At 46.5% G+C, this 26,170-nt stretch overlaps 1 protein-coding gene across 2 annotated transcripts in view; it reads right to left on the reverse strand.

The window, feature by feature from the left end:
• The window catches only part of CGN (cingulin), an 82,528-nt gene extending 56,728 nt beyond the window's left edge, over nt 1-25,800 (reverse strand). Inside the window, exon 1 of one of the 2 annotated variants that reach the window (XM_077255372.1) lies at nt 25,692-25,800. The gene's annotated coding sequence lies outside the window, so the exon portion shown is untranslated. The remainder of the gene's footprint in view (nt 1-25,691) is intronic. The other variant, XM_077255401.1, reaches the window with a different exon arrangement.
• Between the last annotated feature and the right edge of the window lie 370 nt (nt 25,801-26,170).

Raw genomic sequence — 26,170 nt, forward strand, 5'->3', positions numbered from 1 at the left:
ATTTTCTCAGCCGTATTCAGGATCCGAGTAAAATCGCAGCATGCTGCGATTGTCAGCGTATCTCGGCCCGAGACTCACCAATGCAAGTCTATGGGTGCGAGAAAAAAACGGATTACACACGGACCAGCAGTGTGACTTGCGAGAAATAAGCAGCGGTGTTCTGGATTGGATTGGATTAATAATGGATAGGTGTCATAATAGACGCCTCTCCATTATTAATCTGGCTTAATGTCACCTTACAATAGCAAAGTGACATTAACCCTTCATTACCCCATATCCCACCGCTACACGGGAATGGGAAGAGGGAGGCCAAGTGCCAGAATAGGCACATCTTCCAGATGTGCCTTTTCTGGGGTGGCTGGGGGCAGATGTTTTTAGCCAGGGGGGGCCAATAACCATGGACCCTCTCTAGGCTATTAATATCTGCCCTCAGTCACTGGCTTTACCACTCTGGCGGAGAAAATTGCGCGTGAGCCCACGCCAATTTTTTCCGCGATTTAACCCTCTATTTTACAAGCTACAGCGCACAAATTTTGCACATACACACTACTAACATTAGTAGTGTGGAATATGCAAAAAAAAAAAAAAGGGATATGAGATGGTTTACTGTATGTAAACCATGCCTCATATCATGTCGGGTTTGCGAAGGAGAAAGAAAAAGCTGGCAATTGAATTACCAGCTTCTCTGATATCTAGCGCTGAAATATATATAAATATATATATATATATATATACACACATATATATACACACACACACACATTGTATATATGTTTTAACGAACACTTGAGCACATAAATCAATTAGATGTCGGTTTTGCAAGCCTGCAAGAAAATCTCGCCATACGGATGTCACACGGATAAATTTGTGCTTCCCGGAGACCCTCAGAACGAGCCGTCCAGAGGGTCTCCTTCCTACCACCTCCTCCCTGCAGGCCCCGGATACAAGATGGCCGTGGGGCTCCTTCCGGGTCCTGCAGGGAGGTGGCTTGCAAGCGCCTACTGAGAGCAGGCGCCGGCAAGCCTCCTGCACTGCTTATCAAATCGCTGATCTGACACAGGGCTGTGTAAAAAGTGTCAGATCAGCGATCTGTCACTATACTGTGATGTCCCACACTGGGACAAAGTGAAAAAAATAAAAATAAAATTACATGTGTTAAAAAAAAAAATTATATATATATTGTATATATATATACACAGCTGTGTATACTCTGCACTCCTCGCCTGTGGGAGTGCTGTCTTGAACACACTTTTCTAATAGTCTGAGAAATAATTGGCATAACCCGTCTAGTTGTCATTTCAGGCCAAAGAATTTTTTTTTTTTTCAGGACCGCTATGTTTTTTTTCTAGTACTGCTGCAAATGAATAAATGTACTATTCTGCCATCTTTTTGTGAGTAGAGTTTACAAAATAACTTTGAAAAATGAGGAGAGCATCAAATAAAGGATGTGGCCGAGGTGGTGCTGGTGTAGCTGCTGCTGGTGTAGCTGCTGCTGGTGTAGCTAATGGAGGGAGAAGACGTGGTCATTCTGTACCTGCTAGCGCACAATTACAACATCTTCTTCTGGTGCATGCAGGTAACAGGAAGTTATGCATCCTTTCGTAGGCCCGAATACTGCTGCATGAATGGTGAAGCCACAAGATGTTGAAAAGGTGTTCTATTGGATGGCTGAGAGTGGCTGCAGTTCCTTCACATTATCTTCCTCCTGGTCCAGTGCAGAAAGTGCACAGTTGGCACCTGAGAACCTCAGTCATCTGGCTTCCACCTCAGCCCTTGACAAATCAGCCAAGCAGTCCGAGCCCCCAGTCATGCGGCAGTCTCTTCTTTTTACTGACTGATGGCTGGGGTTCCATGGCCTATCCACCTGCCTCTGCTCCAGAAATGGAAAATACTGAGTGCACTGATGCCCAACCACTTGTTAGGGTGGATGATGAATACATGGGAGGGCTAGTGCACACGGTGAGTGGACCACCACAGCACATGTCAGATGATGACAAAACTCCGTTGCCAACTGCAGCGACTTTCTGCAGTGTGCAGACTGGCAAGTAGGGCAGGGTTAATGAGTCAGTGGAAGATGATGCGGGGGAAGATGGGACCCTAGACCCCACATGGCCATCCTTGTAACTTGTGCATATCAAAGGAAGAGGAGGTGGCCAAGGTGTACCAGCAGCACAGCAAAAAGAGGGAGCAGGGTGTAAACATACAGCGGGCGGGCCTTAGTCAGTACATCTACAACCACTGCGCCCCGCTGCTATAAGCATAAAGACAGCTCAAAAGATTTCCCTGGCATGGCAGTTCAAGGAATGTGCAGCCGACAATGGACAGGTGGTTAGCACTCTTACCCTCAGACCCTTAAGCAAGGCATAAATGTTCTGAACTCGAGTGTCACATGTATGACGAGGCATCTGAAATCCAAGCACTAGGTGCAGTAGAGTAAAAGCCTTAAAAACCATGACATCTGAGCCTCCTCCTACTCCCTCTTCTGCTGCAGTCTCAGTCTCTTCCTCCCAATCAAGATCAACAGAATATTCTGCGCCATGCTCTGTGAGTGACATGTGTAAGCTGCTAATGTAGGGGACTGTGCCCCATGGTCTTTGGGTGAAATTTCTAAGTTGCTAATGTAGGGGTACTGTTCCCCATGCTCTGTGGGTCAAATTTGTAAGCTGCTAATGTAGGGGTACTGTGCCCCATGCTCTGTGGGTCAAATTTGCAAGCTGCTAATGTAGGGGTACTGTGCCCATGCTCTGTGGGTGAAATTTCTAAGTTGCTAATGTAGGGGTACCTGCACCAGATCAGCAGCAGAAAGAACGACCACTAGGGAGAGCAAACAATACACTAGATCAGCAGCAGAAAGTACGACCACTAAGGAGAGCAAACAGTGCACCAGAACAGCAGCAGAAAGTACGATCACTAGGGAGAGCAAACAATACACCAGATCTGCAGCAGAAAGAGCGACCACTAGGGAGGGCAAACAATGCACTGGTCTATGGGTGATCACGACAGGATTCAAACCTGGTCTACCGATAGCATGACTTGTCACCCACTGAAGACAGAAAAAATGTATAGAAAGAGTAAATTCACTGGAGTCAACTGACATTCTCCACAATATTATACAGGAGGGTCTTTAAGCTACATTCAGAGAGGATTTCGTGGGGTTCCTGAGATATAGATTATATATACATATATATGGCTCACAATTCCTTTCGCTCCCATGAGACTGGTCATGAGTCACCATGAATGTTAGATGTGTAAGGAATTTGCCCAGGCCTTACTGATAAAGGACTGAAGTAATAATATATCTATACTCCACCCATTACCCTGCAACATGAGAACAGGGGAGGAAGGAATACTCCACATTGCTGTACATCTGCACACAGTGCAGGCCTCCAACACAGGCAGCTCTGGGGTTAAACTAAAGCCCCCCTCCACCTGCAGAACACAATAGCTCCACCACTGCCAAGTACAGCTGGCAATCAGAGGGCAAAGTCGGGCTCCTGGCCTTATATTGCGGATACTCCTATGAGACATTACTGTTTACACATCAGATGGAACAAAAATCTTATGTACAACTCCCAACATTACCACAGGGAGCCCCAAACATGGTGACAACTGACACGGACCCCCAGTACATGGGGGCTGGTGGTTCTTACCCAATGAGATGTAGTGGTCTCCAAAGTTGGTAATAAGAAGGGAACCAGTCCTAACCAGACTTCTCTGATCACCATTTATCTCTAATGGGCACACCGAAAGACACCATCTGGAACTGGTGAAGAGCAGGGACGCCCATAGTCACCTTACATTGTTGACAGAGCCTGACGACAAAATGGCCAACTTTCATCTTATCGTCATAAGCATCTTCTTTACCGTTGGTTTATTTGGGGGAACTCATGATCCGCAAGAAACCCCCATTTGGGAGTACAGAACAAACTGCAGTAAGTACAATAGGTCCCCTAGAAATGAGTACCGACAGCCTGCACCCCATACATGAGTGCTGTGGGCGAGGCACCCTGTGATTATAAATCCACCCATGACACACGAGAACACATCCGCTCATCACACTGTGGGGTGCACGTCTGCTTTAGAATAAACTTATTAGCGAGGGTGCCCCATGTTTACGTCAGGACTCCTCTTTTTTGGGAGGGGGCGATATTCTGCTGAGAAGTCTGCCGTGGTGAAGTGTGACCAATATACACAGGCTCTCCTTGTTCTTACTACCTCGCCTGGAAACTTGCAATGGGCGTTCATCTGCTCCTAATCTAGCATTACAGAAGGAATAAAAAAAAACAGCAGACGAAGGACGAACAGACAGGATGGAGCAAATTGTCTGTCAGCTGCTCCATACAACGGCGTATTGCCGCACAGATCATCTTGATCACATGGGATCCTGGCAAATGACCCCTGACCATGCAAGCTGGTATTACTAACAAAACACAATGGTAACGAGCGAAGACCACTAACATATTTATGGGATGATTGGTAGAACGAGGGCGACACAAAGTCCACAAAGATGAAGGTGACTGGCACTTGTCGTAAATGAGGAAACTGTACGGAAGAACAATCACAGTACAATCATTCGCCTCATGCAGTTTGCACAGCATCGGCAGCAGGTCCTGCATATACGATATGGCGGCGCACTGCTGGCTGGTATGTTTACAAGGAGCAATGATCTGGATGAGCGATCCCATAAATGCCAGCTCTGCTGATCGATGTCTTTATGCCATACTACAATCTAATCACCCCATAAAAGGTTACAGTGACAACCGCACATAAACCAAGCGCAGATCGACATTTCGGAAACAGGACTGACGCTGCCGAGAACGACGAGATTTTGTGCAGCACAACAGAACATATGACCCAATGAAGAAGTATTTGCACATCCATTCATCGGCAGCCTCTTTAGGGTTTGTAACCTAAAGATCTATTATTTAACAAAAATAAAAAAAACAATTGTGATGTCTTTTCTTGTCCAACCTCTTCATTTACATACTCCATTGAAGAATAACGTTTACACACAGATAGATGACAGACAGATCTATAGAAAGATATTAGATAGTGCCGTGTATTGAGGTGCGAGACTCGTGCGAGTTTCTCGCAAGTGTGACACCGGCCTTAGGCTTCTTTCACACCATCGTCGGCCCGACGCACGTTGTGAAAGTAATGCCCGACGTGGGCAGCGGAAGCAGCTTTACAACACTTCCGCTGCCCCATTGTAATGTCCGGGGAGGAGGGAGCGGCGTTTCGGCCGTGCATGCGCGGTCGAAAATGGCGGACACGACGTGCAAAAAAAAGTTACATGTAACTTTTTTTGTGCCGACGGTCTGCCAAAACACAACGCAACCGTCTCACGATGGTTGCGACGTGTGGCACTCCGTCGCAATGCGTCGCTAATGAAAGTCTATGGAGAAAAAACGCAACCTGCGGGCAACTTTGCAGGATGCGATTTTTCTACATAATGATGCATTGCGACGTGCGTCAAACGACACTAATGTGAAAGTAGCCTTAAACACAATATCTGTTTAATTAAAAAAAAAAAAAAAAAAAAAAAAAAAACTGGCATGGGCTACCGTGCAATTTTTTTGAGCCAGAGGGGGAAAGCCAGCGACTGGGGGCAGATGTTTATAGCCAGGGAAGGGTTAATACCTATGGATCTTCCTAGGCTATGAATAGCAGCCCGCAGCTGTATATTTAGCTTTTACTGGCTTGGATTGTGACATTAAGCCCGGTTAGTAATGGAGAGGCGTCAATAAGATACTTATCCATTGCTAATCTTATAGTAGTGAAAGAGTTACAGACACAGCCAGAAAAAAGTATTTTAATATTTTTAATTTCACCATACTTGCAACCACGCCCAATTCCCAGAAGCCATCGATCACCTGCAAAAAATAATAAACCAACAGTATACTCTGTGGTCCGATGTAGTCCAATTAATAACGAGTGTCCCACGACGATCTCCCCTATAGAATAGTGACATGAGGAGATGTAATGTTCTATAGGCCTCCAGTGACACACTGACAGGAGACAATGGCTCCTGCAATGTTATTACTGAGGCTTCAATGGCCTCTCACTTTACGGCCCTGCTGTGTGAGAAATTTCCCACACAGCAGTGCCGCAAGTGACAGTATGAACTCCACACGCACAGCGGCGGAGGGATACAGTGCGGAAGGATACCTTCCGTCATTGTATCCCGGAGCCCCTGGAGAGCGGTCGCATCTGCTGATGTGATGCTCTCCATGGGAAATCGTCGTGGGACACAATTTATTACATCGGATCAGGGAGTATATGGTGGTTTATTATTTTTAAATGTTTACAGGTGATCAAGGGCTTCGGGGACAAGGTGATTGGTGAGTATATACTGTATGTTGTATGTACTATATGTGTATGTGTCTACTGTATGTGTGTCCCATCATCCGGCTACCTGTCAATGTAGCAGGCATAGCCGGAAGGGACTAGTAGTCCCATGGGACGATGCCTGCCTACACAAAACACCCACGCACACACAGCCCCGCACACCTGCACATCTTCGTCCACACACACACACAGTCTCTGCCCACACACTTCACTTTCCTCCCAATCTGCAGCGTTTCTCGCAGGCAACTCCGCAGCAAATCTGTAGATCTTTTTTAAACCTGCGGTTTTGCTGCGGATTTGCCTGTCACAATGGAAGTCAATGGGTGCAGAAACGCTGCAGATCCGTAAAAACAATTGACATGCTGCGGAAAATCAAACGCTGCGATTCCGCGCATTTATGTCCGCAGCATGTGCACACCAAATGTAAATTTCACATTGACTAACATTGCTTGTGCACTACACTGCAGATTTGATGCAATTCCGCGCATCCAAACACGCTGTGGATCCGCAACGCGTGCACATAGCCTTACACTGCAACATTACCTTGAGACGATAAGCTGGGAGCGTAGATGGATAACTAGGCCCCTGAACAAGTAACCAGGATGGAGCAGAGGCATCTGGTGAAGCGTGGCCATTCCAAGTCCGACCTGTGCAGCCAGACCCAGAGGAGTCAGGCCAGTGCAGCCAGACCCAGAGAGCTCCCTTCAGTCCGTCCTCTGCAGCCAGACCCAGAGGGCTCCCTTCAGTCCGTCCAGTGCAGCCAGACCCAGAGGGCTCCCTTCAGTCCGTCCAGTGCAGCCAGACCCAGAGGGCTCCCTTCAGTCCGTCCAGTGCAGCCAGACCCAGAGGGCTCCCTTCAGTCCGTCCAGTGCAGCCAGACCCAGAGGGCTCCCTTCAGTCCGTCCAGTGCAGCCAGACCCAGAGGGCTCCCTTCAGTCCGTCCAGTGCAGCCAGACCCAGAGGGCTCCCTTCAGTCCGTCCAGTGCAGCCAGACCCAGAGGGCTCCCTTCAGTCCGTCCAGTGCAGCCAGACCCAGAGGGCTCCCTTCAGTCCGTCCTCTGCAGCCAGACCCAGAGGGCTCCCTTCAGTCCGTCCTCTGCAGCCAGACCCAGAGGGCTCCCTTCAGTCCGTCCTCTGCAGCCAGACCCAGAGGGCTCCCTTCAGTCCGTCCTCTGCAGCCAGACCCAGAGGGCTCCCTTCAGTCCGTCCTCTGCAGCCAGACCCAGAGGGCTCCCTTCAGTCCGTCCTCTGCAGCCAGACCCAGAGGGCTCCCTTCAGTCCGTCCTCTGCAGCCAGACCCAGAGGGCTCCCTTCAGTCCGTCCTCTGCAGCCAGACCCAGAGGGCTCCCTTCAGTCCGTCCTCTGCAGCCAGACCCAGAGGGCTCCCTTCAGTCCGTCCTCTGCAGCCAGACCCAGAGGGCTCCCTTCAGTCCGTCCTCTGCAGCCAGACCCAGAGGGCTCCCTTCAGTCCGTCCTCTGCAGCCAGACCCAGAGGGCTCCCTTCAGTCCGTCCTCTGCAGCCAGACCCAGAGGGCTCCCTTCAGTCCGTCCTCTGCAGCCAGACCCAGAGGGCTCCCTTCAGTCCGTCCTCTGCAGCCAGACCCAGAGGGCTCCCTTCAGTGCATAAGATTTGTGTGCTGTATATACAAGCGTACGCAGCAGAGACCCACACGGGGCGTACCCGGACATTCACTGCACCCCCTGCCCTCACCAGCCCACAGGGGGGCTGGCGAGGGCAGGGGGTGCCAGTAGTCAGGGAAGGCCAGTAGTCAGGGAACATTGCATGGACAGGTACTTGTTGTCAGAGAATATGGCCTTACACCCAGGCACAGTAGTGAGGCCGACAGGACAGACTGGACCGGCTGCTGCTCCACACAAGGAAGGTGACTGCACCCTGAAGAACGCTCCTGGGAGGGATCATATGGCACGGGATGGGCCAGTTTCACTCCACTGCAATTAGTTTCACTGCTGGGACACGCAATAGAGGAAGCGCCTGATTCGTAGCGGCTCTTAACCTCTTCCTGCCTGTCTGACTGCAGTGCTAATCAATAGGCTGAGTGGCAGGAAAAGTAGTGCGCCCCCTGAACCACATTTCAAATGCGGACCACCTCCAGACACATCTGGTGCTCCTAACACGCATGTGTTGAACGGGCTGCTGATAACGCAATGTGAACCTGGCCTAAGGCTGTGTGCACACGTTGCTGATTTTTTCGTGTTTTTTCGCGATAAAAACGCTATAAAACAGCAAAAAAACAGCATACAATATGCATCCCATCATTTAGAATGAATTCCGCAATTTTTGTGCACATGATGCGTTTTTTTCCGTGAAAAAAACACATCACGGTAAAAAACGCAGCATGTTCATTAATTTTGCGGGTTTTTTTTGCGGATTTCCCACTATAAAATGCATTGGGAAATGTCCGGAAAAAAACGCACTAAAACCGCACCAAAAACGCATGCAGATTTCTTGCAGAAAATTTCAGGTTTTTCTCAGGAATTTTCTGCAAGAAATCCTGAACGTGTGCACATAGCCTTACACTTCCACTGCAGCGCTGGGGTCTTTGGTTCAAATCCCACCAAGGACAACATCTGTAAGGGATTTGTATGTTCTCCCCGTGTTTGCATGGGTTTCCTCCTACACTCTAAAGACATACTGACAGGGATTCTAGATTGTGAGCCCCAATGGGGACAGTGATAATGTCTGTAAAGCTGTGGAATTAACGGCCCTATATAAGTGAATAAATAACATGCTGTTATAGGCTGGATACTATGAGGATCACCGGCCCTTTAAAATGTGGCAGAATCTTTCCTTCTTGTGAATGACATGACAGCCCTGCACTCTGCATACCGGGTGTGTGCACAAGAGGGACAGGGTCTATATGATGTCAGCCAGGTATAGGGGGCAGCAAACCGCTCCATGTGCTGCAGAGGGGGAGGTGACACGCAAAACCTTGCCTCCCTCCCTGTAATTCATTCCTGAGGTTTGCATCTATAGCGCCAATATATTCTGTAGCGTATAACGTCGTCCTCCAGCCTCTTATGTGCAGGCCAGCGGAGGCTTCATGGCGTCTGCACAGGATACATAATAAACCATCAGTATGGGAGGTGTACCTCATTGATCAGCGGCAGTACTGATGAATGTGCAGTGGACAGGTGGGGGCACTGCAGACACTGCCATATACAGCGTCACATACTGACACCCGAAACACAGGCCCTGCACCCAGTGACACAAGACAGGAAAGCGACACGCAACATATATACGTGTTCATATAAAATCTCCAATGGAAGAGCAAAATAATAACATACAAGATATAGAACAGGTGTAATACACAGGACCGGGGGTCTAATAACCTATAGCACAGCTGTAATACACAGCACAGGGGGTTTAATAACCTATAGCACAGCTGTAATACACAGGACCGAGGGGTCTAATAACCTATAGCACAGATGTAATACACAGGACCGAGGGGTCTAATAACCTATAGCACAGATGTAATACACAGGACCAGGGGTCTAATAACCTATAGCACAGCTGTAATACACAGGACCGAGGGGTCTAAACCTATAGCACAGATGTAATACACAGGACCAGGGGTCTAAAACTATAGCACAGGTGTAATACACAGGACCAGGGTGTTATAACATATACAGTGCTGCTCACCATTATTGGCTCCCCTTCATTTTTTTCATAGACTGTACAATATCTTCAGAGATAAATGGAAATGTATCCGTTATATCGTCAGGATTTTTGATTAGTGGTCCAGAGTAATACCACAATAAAACATTATTTTTCATCTTGTACGGTATGTCGTAATTTCAAAGAAGAAACAGAATAAACTTCATGTGCAGCAATAAAGGCACTCCTATTTAATACTTGGTTGCACACCCTTTGGCACTGATAACAGCCTTCAAGTGTTTCTTGTAGCCAACAATAAGGGTAAGTTTACACAGGACTTTTTTGCTGCTTTTTTTACGCTAATTTTCAGCTGCTTTTTACAGTACCAGCAAAGCCTATGAGATTTCAGAAATCTCATGCACACACATTGGTTTTTTGTTTGATCAGTATTTTGTGCTTTGCTGCGTTTTTTTTTACATAGAGCATGTCACTTCATTCAGCGTTTTTGCTGCGTTTTTTCACCCTTTGACTTGAATGGGTGTTGAAAAAAACGCAGCAAAAACGCAGCAAAAATGCAGGTATCATTATTTGCTGCGTTTTTGCTGCTGAAAATCGAAGGACATTAGCCTGGAAAAAGAGAAAAAAACACACACAAAAAACGCACCAAATATGCAACAAAAACGCACCTATAAGCAGCTGAAAATTAGCATAAAAAAGCAGCAAAAATACGCAGCAAAAAAGTCCTGTGTGAACTTACCCTAAGGCTTTTGCACTTTTGCTGGTATTTTCTCCCAAATGTTTGCAGGGTTCATTTTCCCAGTGGCAGATTTCAGCTCACCCCTAAGATTTTCAATGGGATTGAGGTCAGGACTCATTGCTGACCATTTTAAACAATCCATTTTTTCCTTTTTCAACCGTTCTTGTGTACCTTTGGATTTGTGCTTTGGGTCATTGTCTTGCTGGAGTACCCATGGTGTTTGACTCAAACCAAGTTTTCTTACACTGGGTAGGTCATTTCACTCTAAAATCTATTAATAATTCTCTGATTTCATGATTCCTGTGATATAGTCAAGGCCTCCAGTACCAGATGCAGCAAAGCAAACCCACATCATTATGGATCCTCCATCATGTTTAATTGTTGGTAGAGTGTTCTTTTCCTTATAAGCTTCATTGCATTGTCTGTAAACAATCAGTTTATTTGCAATGCCAAAAAGCTCTATTTTTGTTTCATCTGTCCACAGAACATTTTCCCAGAAGGATTGTGGTTTGTTAAGGTACTGTCACGGGGTCCTTCTCCGGTACCACACAATCAACAGAGCTAGAGCATAGTAAACAATTCCAAGACCTTTATTTAGGCAAAAATACGAAAGGTCCATACACGATCCACCACACAAAGGATAAAATAGTCCAGAATCCGAATGCAGTTCAGTAACAGGATAACAGTCCAACAATCCAGCAGACAGAGGATAGCATAGTCCATATACTCTTCTTTCTCTCTGAGATGCTGTGAACACATCATCATTCCACACAGGACTGATCTGTGTCTCACCTCCCTGATATTTTTAAGCCTCCCTCCTCATTCACAGGTTAGGAGAGGGAAGGTCTCAGGGGCTCATTGTTTGAACAAGCTAGGTCAACATGTCATTAGCATATTAGCAAACAATATAGTACTGTGGGGGCTGATATCAGATGGCAGCAACAGCCATTCATCAATTAGCAAATAACTCCTGAAAAATATAGTTCTTACCGATAACGGTATTTCTCTGAGCCCATGACGGCACCACGGAGAGAGGGGATCCGCCCACCAAGGACAGGAAACCTACAGATAAAAAGGCGGTACCACTCTCCCGCATCAGTTGTTTACTAGAGAACGATGGGAGACTATGGAATAGCGTATTAGTTTTAACATTACTTAACTTAATTGAGATACCGCGTGACTTAATCATATAAATAGCCTATGGCACTGTTAGTGTGCACACCCATAAGTGAAGGGAGGGAATGTACGGGTGCCGTCATGGACTCAGAGAAATACAGTTATCGGTAAGAACTATATTTTTCTCTGACGCCCATGACGGCACCACGGAGAGATTTGCATAGATTGTACATTCAGGGAGGGACCACCGCTTCCAGAACCCTTTTACCGAAGGTAAGGTCTGAAGAGGAGATAAGGTCCCATCTATAGTGCCTATAGAATGTAGATGGTGAGGACCAGGTAGCAGCTCTACATATCTGCTCAATTGAAGCTCCGGCCTTCTCCGCCCAAGAAGTTGCTACTGCTCTCGTTGAGTGAGCCTTGACATCTCCCAGGACGGACATTCCACTTGATGAATATGATAGGCTGATGGCATCCGTGATCCTTCTCGCCAAAGTGGCTTTGGAGGCTTTTTTCCCCTTCCGAGGACCCTGAAACACACAAAGAGAGAGGCATCCGCCCTACTCTCTCTGGTGGCTTCTATGTAATGCATGAGGCATCTCCGGACAGCTAGTGTGTGTGTGTGTGTAAGGATTCTTCCTCCTTGTTTTTAGGGTTGGGACAGAAGGAGGGAAGAGATATCTTTTGAGTTCTATGAAACTGGGATGCTACCTTCGGGAGGTATGCTGGGTCTATTTTGTGAACAACCCTATCCTCCAAGAACTGTGTGTGGAGAACTGTGGATGTAAGATCCAAGTTTAAATCCCAAGGAGAAGTAAACCGAGAGAAGATGGGTCTAGACCTGGCCAACACTGATGAACCTGGATATCCCCCCCCGATTCCCAGCCTGGTCGTAATTGTACAGGGCCCTTAAAGCCAAGACTTGAACTTTTAAAGTATTTGTGGCTAGCCCCTGTTCCAACCCCTTGGTCAGAAACTCTAAGACAGCTGTTATTGGAAACTCCCTCTTCTAACTTGGAACCTGAAAAGAAGTTCCTCCAGGTTTCCCCCTCCCCCCACCCAGCAGTTTGGTGGTTCCTATATGGTCTTCTCCACTCCTGGAAACATTCACAATCAATATTATGGTTAATATTCTGAGGAGTTGCACCAGTGAAGTCTGGGTGACCAGCCTTTTGACCATTGCCACATATTAGGGCTCAGAGTACCGGTCCCCGACCACCTGCACCATATTTCCACGAGGAGGGGACTTGGAGAAGCAACATGTGCCTGTTCAGACTGGATTACCCAGTCATGCACCGCGGCATCTGCTTGCGTCATAGGGGCGCGCACTCAACCCGCGCGTGCGCACTAGCCTCCGGTCCTGGACTGCGGGAAGATCAAACCAATAACAGTTAGTACATGGATAATGGCAGAGCATTAGGATGTACACACATTACTCATCTAGGAGATCACGTCTATTCCGAATCCTTAGGTGTCTAAACCCCAAGCAAGGGTTGGATATTATTGTAACTAAGGAATACACAATCCGGCAGTTAATATTTCCTGACATTACCAGAGTTGGCCTTCTCATTAGAAGTACTGAAAGGGAAACGTGGATCATCACTCCTATTTTACTGATATTACACACATATACATATCCTAAAAGGCAAGCTTGTCAGTGTTATTTATCCACCCAGACAGCCAAGGAGGGAGAAGCCATACTCTATGGCTAGAGAAAAGCAGGTTTCTTCCCACCAGGAAGGTGCTCATTCGCCACAAGGTACCAAAGGCAGACATGCCGTCCCTGGTAACCATAATACAATAGACTTATGGGACGAGAATCTGTCTACTGGATGTTAATCAAGGAAACTAGCCTGATTGTCACGTGGAATTGGGAAGGATTCTTTCCTTCCACCTCTTGGTATTCTCTGCTCCCAGGACAGGAGTATGTCCTTTTATAGGTTGAGAAAACTGTTCCATACGCCAACGATACGATGTGCAGCCATGCAACAAGGCATATAGTCCATGAGCCAAGAACCAAATTTGACGATATCGGTACCAAGCGGAGTGACTAATTCTCTTTGGTATTTTTAGGTAGATGCATGTCTGTAGTTTATTTTTTGATATGATAGCCCTTACATATACGTAGCTTATTAACCCCTTCAGCCCTAGGCCTATTTGTACCCAAGTGCCTAAGCCAATCTGACCTGTGCCACTTCATGGGCTAATAACTTTGGAACGCTTTCACCTATCCAAGCCATTCTGAGATTGTTTTCTCGTGACATATTGTACTTCACGTCAGTGCTAAATGGGAGTCAATATATTTTACCTTTCTATATAAAAAAATGCTAAATATTCGGAAATTTTGGAAAAATCGGCAATTTTTTAACTTTGAAATTCTCTGCTTTTTACAAAAATACTGATACCCCCCATAATAGTTATTAATTTACACTCCCCACATGTTTACTTCATATTGGCATCATTTTGAAAATGAAACCTTATTGTTTTACGACGTAATAGGGCTTATAGTTTTATGCGCAATTTTTCACATTTACAGCAAAACCCACTTTTCAAAGGACCAAGTCACTTCTGAAGTCACTTTAAGGGGCTTACATAACAGAAACCACCCATAAATTACCCCATTTTGCAAACTACACCCCTCAAGCTGTTCAAAACTCATTTTTAAAAACTGTTAACCCTTTAGGTGTTCCACAGGAATTTTAGCAGAATGAAGGCGAAATTTCAAAATTTCATTTTTTTTCCAGATATTACATTGTAATCCAATTTTACCTGCAACCTAGCAAGGGTTAACGGCAAACCCAAACTTGGTTACCCTAATTCTGCAGTTTATAGAAACACCCCACATGTACTCGTAAACTAAAGTATGGGCACACAGCACAGCTCAACACGGAAGGAGCGCTATGTGGTTTTTGGGTGGCGGATTCACTGGAACAAAGAAAGTCCTGCCAGATGTAACCAAGTCGAAGAAAAGAAGCATAACTCTGACAGAATTAATGCTACCGATATACAATGTTGGGCAGCGGGGAGAGCCACCCAGGATTGAGACTTCGAATGTTAACACTACCAAGGAGGTCCAGGATTCAAAAACCAAAAACCATATCTGGCTTCTGGCTAGAATGTCAGACCATGAGGATCAGACCACCAGCAGTTGGACTGGGTTCAACATAAAAATCCGCAGCGACATTGTAGTGGCCCAGGACACTGTAAGCTACCTGCCCACTATCAATGCTCCTGCAACAGCCATGTCCACTGTGAATGAAGTCTTGGAGCAAACACATGCCATCATGCAGACCCTGAAGCTTAACAGAATTGTGTGTGTGTTTGATCAAGCACTCTATGCCAAAGCTGCCGAGGTTATCTGGAAACAGGAGAAGTTCAAGAACATTATAATTAGAATGGGTGTCTTCCACACAATCTGTAATCTCCTCTCTATCATAGGGAACAGATTTCAGGATGCAGGCCTTAGAGATCTGTGTGTTGAATCCGGTGTAATCGCTGAAGGATCAGTGTCTGGAGTGATGGACGGCCGGAGGTACAACAGAGCAGTGAGACTACACAAGCTGGTCTATGAAGCACTTATGAGGCTTGCATGGAAAAACTTCCTTCCATGGCTAGAAGAAAACCATGCAAGGGACCTTCACCATCTGGATGAAACACTGAAGAACATCACAAACTTTCGCATCAGTGTGTCGCAGGGATCCTTCGAAAAGCTCTTGGATAATGAATCTTGCACACTTACCCTGAAGCTCTTTCAAGTTTATCTTGAGACCCTCAGAAATGAACAACTCTCAGCATTCTGGATGTCATACTTGGACATGGTCGAGACCATGCTGGCCCTGGTTCGAGCTTCAAGAGAAGGCAACTGGATGCTTCACCTAGGAGCAATCCGACAGATGATACCATGGTGTTTTGCCTATGACAAGGTCAACTATGCCCGATACCTAACCTATTACTATGCCACAATGTCTCGGCTGCCCATAGAACACCCAGAGGTCCATGAATACTTCATGCAAGGTGGCTTTTCGGTCCAGATCGGTAGCAAGAATCCTTTTGGACGAATTCCTGTGGACCAGACCATTGAAGAGACAATCAACAAAGACACCCAGACACCAGGGGGCACAAAAGGCTTCAGCCTCAAAGTTGGAGCTGTTTCCAGGTTCTACCTGACATCAGAGTACCGCAGTATGTACTTGAGGCAGCTGAGGGCCCTGGTAGGCCAACAATATACTGACTTCAGCCATTCAGACCTACAGGTGTCTAGGATTAGAAGAGATGAAGCCGATGTCCAATCTTTCGTTCAACTGCTGGAGACAGGTTGGGTGAACCCCTTCAACAAAGAGCATAATGGTGAACTTATCAGTTTGTCAACAGCGACTGTAGCACCACCAGATGTAGCCAAAGACCTTCAAGGGGCATACAGTATAGGAGAGGATGCATATCAAACATTCAAGGATGAGCGTTTGGGTACCGATAAGCCAACTACATTGTTTCATGACAAGATGACGAAGAACAAACTTAAAACGTTCTCTAACATCCAAATGAAGACACGCAGACAAGGTCTTGGCAAGGAGGTAATTTTGAAGGCTGACAGAAACCTATTTGGCCAGATGATACTTGTAGCTGAGAACAGAAAGCTACAAATGAGTGATGTCTTGACTCATCCCCTGGGTCCATTGCCATGGGCACTTGCCAATGGTGATGGGTCTATCCGCAAGACCAACAAGGCTGCCCTCGCAAGGGAGTTGGAGAGGAATGCTCGTCCTGCAGAAGTGATCCCCGAGCCCTCTGCAACCATCATTGATGGGATGAGCCTGGTTCAGAAACTGAAGGGAAACAATGCAACATTTGGCCAGCTAGCAGGCACAGCAATGAGTCGCGCTATCCATGAGGGTGCTAAGAGCAAGCGCATTGATATTGTCTTTGACGTCTACAAGGAGACATCCATCAAAGATACAGAAAGAGTCAACAGATATGAAGGCACAGGGATCCATTTCAAGAACATTCAACATGGGCACAACATCCAGCAGTGGAAAAAGCTTCTAAGTAGTTCCTCCAACAAGGCAAGTCTCATAAAGTTTCTGGTAGAAGAATGGAAGGCGAAACACCACAGGGAGAAGCTTGAGGAGAAGGAGCTGTATGTCACATGTGAGCAGCTCTGCTTTAAGATCACCAAAGAACAGTGGGAAGAGGCTGCTGACCTTAAGTCAAATCAAGAAGAAGCAGACACACGCCTCCTTCTCCATGCTCTTCATGCAGCAGAATCTGGTTACAAGTCGGTCATCATCACTTCGGAGGATACTGATGTCATGGTCCTGTGTCTGGGCATGTGCCACAAAATCCCATCCCACCTGTTCCAGAAATGCGGTACACAGAACCGGACAAGATTCCTGGATATCACCACTCTGAGCCGAACATTGGGAGGCAGCGTATGTGATTCATTGATTGGTATGCATGCATTTACAGGCTGTGACACCGTCAGTGCATTCGCTGGCCGTGGGAAGATGACGACACTCAAGCAGTTGAAGATGAACAAGACATACCAGGATGCCTTTCAGGAAGTTGGTCGTTCATGGGAAGTGTCTACCGAACTTTTTGAGAAGTTACAGGAAATCACCTGCCACATGTACCTGCCAACTACCCAAACAACTGAGGTAAACAGGCTCCGTTATCAGCTGTTCTGTGCCAGACGTGGAGTGGTAGAGTCAAGTCAACTCCCTCCTTGCCAGGACTGCCTTTTCATGCATGCACTGCGTGCAAACTACCAGGCTGCGATCTGGAGGAGAAGTCTGCAGAGCCAGCCATGGGTTGCAAACCCAACAGACTGCGGTTGGATGATAGATAACGACGGAAAGCTTGTTGTCAAGTGGATGCAAGGGGCACCAGCACCAGAAGCTATTATACAGCTACTGTCCTGCAAGTGTGTGCGGTCATGTGAACTTCCTCAGTGTACTTGCCTCAGCAATGGCCTGAAGTGCACAGACATGTGCAGATTACAGACATGCCAGAACAAGGGTACTGAAGACGAGCCAGTAGAACAACAGTCAGATTCAGAGTCCGATGTTGAAGATATTATGGAGTAACATATATATATATATATATATATATATATATATATATATATATATATATATGCACATGACATGTTCAGTGTGTATTTACATAACTTGGATTAAATTTTGTTACAAATACTACATCTAGTCACTCCGGGTGGTACCGATATCGTCATATTTGGTTCTTGGCTCATGCTAAAATTCCTGTGGAACACCTAAAGGGTTAACAGTTTTTAAAAATGAGTTTTGAACAGCTTGAGGGGTGTAGTTTGCAAAATGGGGTAATTTATGGGTGGTTTCTGTTATGTAAGCCCCTTAAAGTGACTTCAGAAGTGACTTGGTCCTTTGAAAAGTGGGTTTTGCTGTAAATGTGAAAAATTGCGCATAAAACTATAAGCCCTATTACGTCGTAAAACAATAAGGTTTCATTTTCAAAATGATGCCAATATGAAGTAAACATGTGGGGAGTGTAAATTAATAACTATTATGGGGGGTATCAGTATTTTTGTAAAAAGCAGAGAATTTCAAAGTTAAAAAATTGCCGATTTTTCCAAAATTTCCGAATATTTAGCATTTTTTTATATAGAAAGGTAAAATATATTGACTCCCATTTAGCACTGACGTGAAGTACAATATGTCACGAGAAAACAATCTCAGAATGGCTTGGATAGGTGAAAGCGTTCCAAAGTTATTAGCCCATGAAGTGGCACAGGTCAGATTGGCTTAGGCACTTGGGTACAAATAGGCCTAGGGCTGAAGGGGTTAATAAGCTACGTATATGTAAGGGCTATCATATCAAAAAATAAACTACAGACATGCATCTACCTAAAAATACCAAAGAAAATTAGTCACTCCGGGTGGTACCGATATCTGGCCCGGCTCATGGACTAATAAAAGTAGGAAGGTCTAACCCAGAGGCAAAAAAAGGCACCAAGCCCGAAGTACTATGAAGCACAGAGGCACTATGACACTAATGATACCCCCTGAGGCACAGGGGCACAGAAGCAATATGATGCAATAAGATGCCCGTAAGCACACATTTTGATGCAGAGGCGCTATGAAGCCCTGATGCAATATGAAGCAAAAAAGCACCACGATGCAATACAATGCATAAACGCAATATGAAGCACTATGATGCGACATGATGCAATACGATGCAACATGATGCATAGAGGCACTGTGAAGCACTATGATGCAATATGATGCACAGAGGCACGCAATATAATGCATAGAGGCACTATGATGCACAGAGGCATGCAATATAATGCATAGAAGCACTATGATGCAATATGATACACAGAGGCACTCAATATGATGCATAGAAGCACAATAATGCAATATGAAGCAGAGGTACTCAATATGATGCATAAAGGCACTATAATGCAACATGATGCACAGCGGCACTCAATATGATGCATAGAGGCACTGATGCAATATGAAGCACAGAGGCACTCAATATGATGCATAAAGGTACTATGATGCACAGAGGCTCTCAATATGATGCATAGAGGCACAATGATGCAATATGAAGCACAGATGCACTCAGTATGATGCATAGAGGCACTATGATGCAATACGCGCAGAGGCACTCAATATGATGCCTAGAGGTACTATGATGCAACATGTTGCACTCAATATAATGAATAGAAATATTATGATGCAATATGATGTAGAGGCACGCAATATAATGCATAGAGGCACTATGATGCAATATGATGTAGAGGCACGCAATATAATGCATAGAGGCACCATGATGCAATATGATACATAGAGGCATGCAATATAATTCATAAAAGCACTATGATGCAATATGATAGACAGAGACATGCCATATAATGCATAGAAGCACTATGATGCAATATGACGCACAGAGGCACTTAGTATGATGCATAGAGGCACCCTGATGCAATATGACACACAGGGGCACTCAATACGATGCATAGAGGCACCATGATGCAACATGTTGCACTCAATATAATGCATAGAAGCACTATGATGCAATATAATACACAGAGGCACGCAATATAATGCATAGAGGCACTATGATGCACAGAGGCATGCAATATAATGCATAGAAGCACTATGATGCAATATGATACACAGAGGCACGCAATATAATGCATAGAGCTACAGTCATGCTTGAAGATGCCAAACAGGCCCACAGTTACAAGCAAAAGAGCAATTTCTCAGAGATCCGGATAAGGCTACTTTCAGCGTTCTCTGCGCCGCACAACGGGGGCAGCGGATGCATTTTTCCAGCGCATCCGCTGCCCCATTGTGAAGTGCGGGGAAGTGCGGGGAGGTGGGGATCGTCGGCAGCAAAAAACGTTACATGTAGCGTTTTTTGCAGCCGATGGTCCGCAACAACACGGCACAACCGTCGCACGACGGTTGCGACGTGTGTCAATTCGTCGCAATGCATCGTTAATGTTAGTCTATGGACAAAAAACGCATCCTGTAAGCACTTTTGCAGGATGCGTTTTTTGACCAAAACGACGCATTGCGACGGAGGACAAAAAACGCTAGTGTGAAAGTAGCCTAAGCCTCCACTCTGAATAGTACATCTCATTTGTCAGACTGACCCCACCCGAAGGAGCTAACTAATGAGCCGCAGCTGAAGGGCAGTCTTCATGGAGACAAAGTGCTCCATCAACACCATGTGTCCTCCCAAGGCATAGAGTAGTTAAGTTGCAAAGAAAAGTGAGACACCTGTTTATCAAACAAAAAAACAAAAAAACAAAAAAAACAAAAAAAAAAATGAAAAACATGCTTCCAAAAGTCACTCTGAAGTCCAATCATAAGGCTCCGCGCAGACAAGACATGCAACTAACTTAAAGGGAACCTGTCACCTGAATTTGGCGGGACCAGTTTTGGGTCATATGGGCCCATGAGATCCAGAAAACCAGCCTGTTGCCTGTCTCGTTCCTCTTTGCCGCCTCTCCCCACACACCCTAAAGGCCCACTGCCCCAGCAGTGGTGCCTCAGGATACCACGCCAGCCGAGGCAGGGAACCCCCGCCGCCTGGATCAGTCTGGCCTGGCAACAGAAGCCGCAGTGGCTTGCCAGCCGGTGTTGGCGCAGAGTGCCTCCACTGCGGGAGGAAGCGGCTCCACCCAAGAGCCTTGTCCGCTCACTGGTCTCTGTGGCTGAGGGACCCCCCTAGGAGGGTTTCAGCCCCGGGCTCAGCTCCGGCATTCTCTGAAGATTCTGGGAGAGGCAGCATGCGGCTTTTTTTTTTTTTTTTTCACGCTGCACACCGGAGGCCCCGGCTTTTGCAGCTTGCAGGCTCACGCTTCAGGAGGGAGAGTGCCACTCTCCCCGCAACCACAGAGGGACCCCCCTGGATGTTTATCGCTGCTGCAGCATCTTACCCGAGGAGGTGGCCGCGAACTCCATGCCACTTCCCCCGCACACCCTAGAGGCCCACTAGCCCCAGCGTTGGCGCTTCGGGTCACCACACCAGCCGAGGCCGGGGGACCAAAGCTGCCCGAGTCGGACTGATTGGCCCCGGAATCCAACGATGTCTTCCTGTTGGTAAGCTGTAGGTCTCCCATCAAGGACAGGAAACCAACTGATGCGGGAGAGTGGTACCGCCTTTTTATCTGTAGGTTTCCTGTCCTTGGTGGGTGGATCCCCTCTCTCCGTGGTGCCGTCATGGGCGTCAGAGAAAATAAATTAAATAGAAATATACACAAAAATGATACCCACATAGCATATCACACCATCACAGGTACTCTTTGGCAAAGATCGGTTGTTCCTTTTTATGCGTTTTCTCCAGCAATGGTTTCGTCCTTGACCTTCGCCCATAAAGTCCTGCTTGGATTAGCGTGCGGCGTATGGTACTTGTTTAAACCATAACCCCAGACTGTTCCAGGTTGGCCTTCATGTCATTGGATGTTTGATGTGGGTTTTTTTTTGTTTTTTTTTTTTACACCATTCGCACCAACCTTCAAAGACAGCTCTTGTCAATCTTCCTTTTTCCCCTACGTCCATGGAGGTTCTTGACGGTTTCATGCTTGGCAAACTTCTTAACATCGTACACTGCTGAAACTGGGATACCAAGGTTTTTGAAGATGGCCTTATATCCTTTGGAAGTCTTGTGATTGCTAATAATTGCAGTTCCGATGTCCTCAGACAGCTTCTTTGCCTTCACCATTGTGACAAAGCCATCATTCATTGGCCCATTCATGTCACATGGGCACCGACAAATAATTAGAGGTGATTCTAATTTGTGATATACCACAGGTGAGCCAATTTGTGTTTCCATACTAACCACTATAGGACCAGGGGGGGTGGAATAACCTATAGCAGAGGTGTAATACACAGGATCCTGGTGGAATAACATATAGCAGAGATGTAATACACAGGAGCGGGGTGGAAGAACCTATAGCAGAAGTGTAATACAGAGGACCAAGGGCCTAATAACCTATAGCACAGCTGTAATACACAGGACCGTAGTGGAGTAACCTATAGCAGAGGTGTAATACACAGAACAGGGGTGGAATAACCTATAGCAGAGGTGTAATACACAGGACCAGGGGGCTAATAACCTATAGCACAGCTGTAATACACAGGACCAGATAGTAAATAACCTATAACACAGCTGTAATATACAGGACCAGGGGGCTAATAACCTACAGCACAGGTGTATTACACAGGACGGGGGTCTAATAACCTATAGCACAGCTGTAATACACAGGACCGAGGTGGAATAACCGATAGCAGAGGTGTAATATACAGGACCAGGGGGCTAATAACCTATAGCACAGCTGTAATACACAGGACAAGGGGACTAATAACCTATAGCACAGCTGTAATACACAGGACCAGGGGGCTAATAACCTATAGCACAGCTGTAATACACAGGACAAGGGGACTAATAACCTATAGCACAGCTGTAATACACAGGACCGAGGTGGAATAACCTACAGCAGAGCTGTAATACACAGGACCAGGGGGCTAATAACCTATAGCAGAGGTGTACTACACAGGACCTAGGTGGAATAACCTATAGCAGAAGTGTAATACACAGGACCAGGGGGCTAATAACCTATAGCACAGCTGTAATACACAGGACCAGGTGGCTAATAACCTATAACACAGCTGTAATACACAGGACCAGGTGGCTAATAACCTATAGCACAGCTGTAATACACAGGACAAGGGGACTAATAACCTATAGCACAGCTGTAATACACAGGGCCGGGGGTCTAATAACCTATAGCACAGATGTAATACACAGGACCAGGGGGCTAATAACTTATAGCACAGCTGTAATACACAGGACCGAGGTGGAATAACCTATAACAGAGGTGTACTACACAGGACCTAGGAGGAATAACCTATAGCAGAGGTGAAATACACAGGACCAGGGGGCTAATAATCTATAGCAGAGGACCGAGGTGTAATACACAGGACCAGGGGGCTAATAACCTATAGCAGAGGTGTACTACACAGGACCTAGGAGGAATAACCTATAGCAGAGGTGAAATACACAGGACCAGGGGGCTAATAACCTATAGCACAGCTGTAATACACAGGACCAGATAGGTTATTTACTATAACACAGCTGTAATATACAGGACCAGGGGGCTAATAACCTACAGCACAGGTGTATTACACAGGACGGGGGTCTAATAACCTATAGCACAGCTGTAATACACAGGACCGAGGTGGAATAACCTATAGCAGAGGTGTAATACACAGGATCGGGGTGGAATAACCTATAGCAGAGGTGTAATATACAGGACCAGGGGGCTAATAACCTATAGCACAGCTGTAATACACAGGACAAGGGGACTAATAACCTATAGCACAGCTGTAATACGCAGGGCCGGGGGTCTAATAACCTATAGCACAGATGTAATACACAGGACCAGGGGGCTAATAACCTATAGCAGAGGTGAAATACACAGGACCAGGGGGCTAATAACCTATAGCAGAGGTGTAATACACAGGACCAGGGGGCTAATAACCTATAGCAGAGGTGTACTACACAGGACCTAGGAGGAACAACCTATAGCAGAGGTGAAACACACAGGACCAGATACTAAATAACCTATAACACAGCTGTAATATACAGGACCAGTGGGCTAATAACCTACAGCACAGGTGTATTACACAGGACGGGGGTCTAATAACCTATAGCACAGCTGTAATACACAGGACCGAGGTGGAATAACCTATAACAGAGGTGTAATACACAAGACCTAGGTGGAATAACCTACAGCAGAGCTGTAATACACAGGACCAGGGGGCTAATAACCTATAGCAGAGGTGTACTACACAGGACCTAGGTGGAATAACCTATAGCAGAGGTGTAATACACAGGACCAGGGGGCTAATAACCTATAGCACAGCTGTAATACACAGGACCAGGTGGCTAATAACCTATAGCACAGCTGTAATACACAGGACCAGGGGGCTAATAACCTATAGCACAGCTGTAATACACAGGACCAGATAGTAAATAACCTATAACACAGCTGTAATATACAGGACCAGGGGGCTAATAACCTATAGCACAGCTGTAATACACAGGACCGAGGTGGAATAACCTATAGCAGAGGTGTAATACACAGGATCGGGGTGGAATAACCTATAGCAGAGGTGTAATATACAGGACCAGGGGGCTAATAACCTATAGCACAGCTGTAATACACAGGACAAGGGGACTAATAACCTATAGCACAGCTGTAATACACAGGACCAGGGGGCTAATAACCTATAGCACAGCTGTAATACACAGGACAAGGGGACTAATAACCTATAGCACAGCTGTAATACACAGGACCGAGGTGGAATAACCTACAGCAGAGCTGTAATACACAGGACCAGGGGGCTAATAACCTATAGCAGAGGTGTACTACACAGGACCTAGGTGGAATAACCTATAGCAGAAGTGTAATACACAGGACCAGGGGGCTAATAACCTATAGCACAGCTGTAATACACAGGACCAGGTGGCTAATAACCTATAGCACAGCTGTAATACACAGGACAAGGGGACTAATAACCTATAGCACAGCTGTAATACACAGGGCCGGGGGTCTAATAACCTATAGCACAGATGTAATACACAGGACCAGGGGGCTAATAACCTATAGCACAGCTGTAATACACAGGACAAGGGGACTAATAACCTATAGCACAGCTGTAATACACAGGGCCGGGGGTCTAATAACCTATAGCACAGATGTAATACACAGGACCAGGGGGCTAATAACCTATAGCACAGCTGTAATACACAGGACCGAGGTGGAATAACCTATAGCAGAGGTGTAATACACAGGATCGGGGTGGAATAACCTATAGCAGAGGTGTAATATACAGGACCAGGGGGCTAATAACCTATAGCACAGCTGTAATACACAGGACAAGGGGACTAATAACCTATAGCACAGCTGTAATACACAGGACCGAGGTGGAATAACCTATAACAGAGGTGTACCACACAGGACCTAGGAGGAATAACCTATAGCAGAGGTGAAATACACAGGACCAGGGGGCTAATAACCTATAGCAGAGGTGTACTACACAGGACCAGGGGGCTAATAACCTATAGCAGAGGTGTAATACACAGGACCAGGGGGCTAATAACATATAGCACAGCTGTAATACACAGGACCGGGGTGGAATAACATATAGCAGATGGATTCGGTATGGTATAACAGACAGACGAGTAATATTACAATACCGAATATTATGCACGTGACAGTACGAATACACGCCGCACCGGTCCCATCTCCACTCCTCAATACCCCGCAGCCCTCTCCCCGGCCTCACAGCCCTTTCCGCCTCTCACCTCCAGCGCTCCTGCTCCGGTCTTCTCCAACCTGCCACTGGGCTGCACCTCCATCCACATAGCTCCCCTCCCTGTAACCCCGCCCCACAGAACACCGGTACCAATGACCAGCCTCCAACCTCTGTCCCCACTCCCTTCCATTCCTCTCACTGGTGGAAAGCAGAGGAAGGCGGAGGCAGAAGGTGAGCTCACGCACAACAACCTGAGGCAGAGAGGCTTCAAGTCACGTGATGAGCGCCATGTTTCTGGTTGTCAAGCAACCATCGTTTGGTGACAATCACCTGTCCGTGACTCTGATGTAGCAACCGCTGCACCGATCGCCTGTGGTGCACTAAGAGGGAGAACATATCCTGGAGAGATACTATCCATGTGCGGGAGGGAGCCAGTGTGCCCCCTCTTTCCTTCTGTCACCTCTCTGCGTGGTTGTCCTTTCCTGTGACAAATTCTATCCTGCCACACCAGACACAGCACAGTCAGCC

Source organism: Ranitomeya variabilis, chromosome 1, assembly GCF_051348905.1.
Source record: "Ranitomeya variabilis isolate aRanVar5 chromosome 1, aRanVar5.hap1, whole genome shotgun sequence".
Lineage (NCBI taxonomy): Eukaryota > Metazoa > Chordata > Amphibia > Anura > Dendrobatidae > Ranitomeya > Ranitomeya variabilis.